Source organism: Gavialis gangeticus, unplaced genomic scaffold (assembly GCF_001723915.1).
Source record: "Gavialis gangeticus isolate Ggan-Ray unplaced genomic scaffold, GavGan_comp1, whole genome shotgun sequence".
NCBI classification, from domain to species: Eukaryota; Metazoa; Chordata; order Crocodylia; family Gavialidae; genus Gavialis; species Gavialis gangeticus.
Window position 1 is genome coordinate 234935958 of NW_017729032.1, and position 3396 is coordinate 234939353.

Consider the following 3396-nt stretch of genomic DNA (forward strand, 5'->3'; position numbering starts at 1 on the left):
TTCTCAAAATTACAAATTATAATTGTATTTGAAGATATATAGTCTAGGGCGGTGGTCTCCAACCTTTTTAAGTAGGAGATCACCTTTGGCATTTAAAAGCAACCCAAGATCTACCATGCGCTGTTGTCATCCCTCCCCCACTGCCCTGTAGGTAAGTCTATGGGGTGGGAAGGGGAGGGACACATTTAGGCAGAGGGAGAAAAAATGATTTGGGGGCATGCCTTCCCAGCAGGTAAATCCCATCTGGCCAGGGCCCCACTCAACTTATCCTTGCTTACCATGGGGGGGGTCTTGATCTAGCCCCTGCCCCTTCCTTCCCCCAAGGACTGACCTGCTGGGGTGGGGCGCATGTGTGCATGCACGCAGCACTCAGCCCTCCAGCCCAGCCTCGGATTGACTCCAAAAGGCTCCAAGATTTACCAGTAGATCGAGATCCACTAGTTGGTGACCACTGGTTTAGGGCTACCTTTTGATCTAGGGTTTCAAATGATAAATATAAATCACAAAAATCAATGTATATAATCCCTCCTGCACAAAAATGAGCAAAATGAATTAGAAGCTTAGACTTTAGAAAAGGTATAACCATTTTGTGTCTGAAATTATAAAGAATGCAGAGTCAGAAAATAGGAGATTGGTTCACAGCCTGCTATACAGACATCCTCTTTGACCTTGGGGAACTCACTTCAGCACTCTTTCCATCTCTGAATGGATGCTTGTATATACTCTTTAAAGAGACCTTGTGAGGAGGGTTGCCATTCATTTGTATTGAAGAGGTATTAATAGACCCTGAGTCTGACTTAGGACCCCAGGATACTACGTGGTGAAATAGGAGACAGAGTGCCATCCATTTTAACTAATTAATGCTTGTAATTGACTTGGAGATCCTCAGATAGATGCTTCAAGAGAAATATAAAATAATTTCTGTATGTTATCACATGAACAAGTTATTACCATGAAACCTTCAATGTAGGTATCATCTGATCCCAGAAGTCTTTCCTGGTGGGGCTGGACCTGATGATCTCTAAGGACCCTTCCAGTCCTTAACTATGAAATTATGAATATAGACCTCTGGCATAAGAAATAAAGTGATAAGTTCTTTCTTTTTACTGATAAAAATATCCATGATGTTACCTGGTATATAATTTTCGTTATTACTTTTATCATTTAATTTCTCTGTGGTTCAGATTTTAACTGTGGAGTATAGTCTGCATTTCTATGCATGTATTTTAAATTTATACAACAATTAAAATAGGGGCTACTATTCAAGGCTGCAGTCCTTTTTGTCATAAATTTTAGAAGGAAATAAAACTAAGTAGCTAGCAGAGCATACAATTCTCCTTCCTTCTCCCATTCAAAGGCAATTCCCTTTTCTTTTTACCTGACCAATAAGACAAGCCCAAGAGCACAGGAGAAGGGTCATAACGAGTCTGAGATCCACATCTCTTATGCTTCAGAAAGAAGCAAGTTACTTTTATTCTTTTTTTCTGACACCTAACACTCCACTCTCCAGACCTCTTCTGGCTGCCATGTGAGCCCCATCTGCAAACTGCAGGGAGCATAATCCATTCTTTCCATTTTAGTCAGAGTCTCTATTATTCTTTTGCTGAATCAAATAAGGGTTGCACAACAAGTAAATTCATATTGTTTTTTTCTTTATTGCTTTATTGAATTGTGACTCCACTTGATGCTTCATATTGGGAATTAGTTTTTTTCTTCACTTGGAACAGTGACAATTTAAAGTGTTTGGTGGATGGATGTTATGTGCATTGAGTATTGTACAGTTGGCATGCCTTTACTTGGGAAAACAGCCTCCCAGAACACAAGCTTTATTTGCTGCAGTACAGTCTCCTACATTTCCTCTGTCTCTTCAGTGAGTAGTTATGACAAAGAGGAGTGCCACAGAGCAAGGTCCTCAGTTCTGGTATAAGAGGGATTAGTTCTCTTGACTTTATTGGAACTATACTGATTTATGCCTACCGAAGAATTGGCACCTCACTGAAACTTGTTAAAGGGATGAGCTCTCATATAACCTTCTTGTAGTCTGAGCTAGTACTTACTCAAATTTTCAATTCTATTTTTTATTGCCGTTTGCATCTTTAGTGGGAGGGCAAGAAAAGACCGGTGAAACTGGAAATTCCATTATCCTACTATTCCTTCAGAGATGTAAGTCACATCCAAGAATATAACCATTACCTTCTAAGGTGTCACCTTTCTTCTAATAGAGAAAGGCAAATCTGTGCCCTCTTTAAAATTTTTTTTATCTCTGAGCTTATTGCTGAAAGAAACTTTGTTTATACATTCACTTATTCTCAAAGACTTAAATACCCAAGGAAAGACTCCTTTCAGTATTTTTTTTTTTTTTTTTTTTGGATTCCAATATTTGATTGGCTGTAACGGCAACTAAAATTAATTTTAATCATTTAAATTGCGGAGAGACTTTTGTCTAATTTCAGGGTGCGCTACATAAACTGAAGACAAATTAGAAAAGGGGCCTGTATCTGCGAACAATTGTACTGTTTTATAGGGGAAGGAAATTTTTACAGTTCCACTGCAACTGTTTTGTCTTTTTGTTCCTGTCCCACAATAAATAGAAGCTAAAGTAGGTCCAGCTTACCCCTTAAGGCAGTCTCCTCCCTTTAAACTGGTAAAATTATTCATATGTCCATGCTCTAGCTTCACCCTAAGAGAACAAGTTTTCTCAGAATAATACTGTTTTCCTGATGTAAAAGTAGATTTACCCACCTAACACAATTACACACTTACATTGATATATTCAAGGTAAATCCAGAAATTTGCCTCCTGTTTCAGTTGGGGTATTTTTATTTTGGGGTAATTATTTCAGACCAATGCTCATATGCAAGAGTCCCTGCTCTGTATAGTTCTGAGGTCTGCCAATTATCTTTCCAAACCTTTTAACCACCGGTGCTATCGACCTGGGTGGCCTCTACTTCTTCACAGTCTTAAAAAGTAGATATTACTTCCTTTTTGTAATTGCTGGTAGGAAAGGAAGGTCTAACCAGTGGCAAGCATATGTGGACAGTGTGCCTTCCAGCCAGGTGAATACCTCAGAGTACAAGAAAAGGAAATAATATCATAGGGCAATGTACTCAGGTGGGGTCGATAGGATGTGCAGGAACAGTAGCCTAGAATAAGTCTAAGAACTAAATATAGAAGGAAGGCGAGGGAGCAAGCCATTGTGGAGTACTTGGTGCACCTACTGCTGTTGCCTCCAAACTCTAAAAAGGTCTAGTGCATCACAGTATGATGCTGTAAACCCATTTTAAGACAAGCAGCCAAGCTGATCATAGTTTCATAGTTTCTAGGGTCGGAAGGGACCTGAGCAGATCATCTAGTCCGACCCCCTGCCATGGCAGGAAAGAGTACTGGGGTCAAACG

At 39.7% G+C, this 3396-nt stretch overlaps 1 long non-coding RNA gene across 1 annotated transcript in view; it reads left to right on the forward strand.

Moving 5' to 3' along the window:
* Positions 1-316: 316 nt before the first annotated feature.
* LOC109302555 overlaps positions 317-3396 on the forward strand; it is a 16509-nt gene continuing 13429 nt past the window's right edge. Inside the window, exon 1 of the long non-coding RNA XR_002098838.1 lies at positions 317-454. This is a non-coding gene — a long non-coding RNA (uncharacterized LOC109302555). The remainder of the gene's footprint in view (positions 455-3396) is intronic.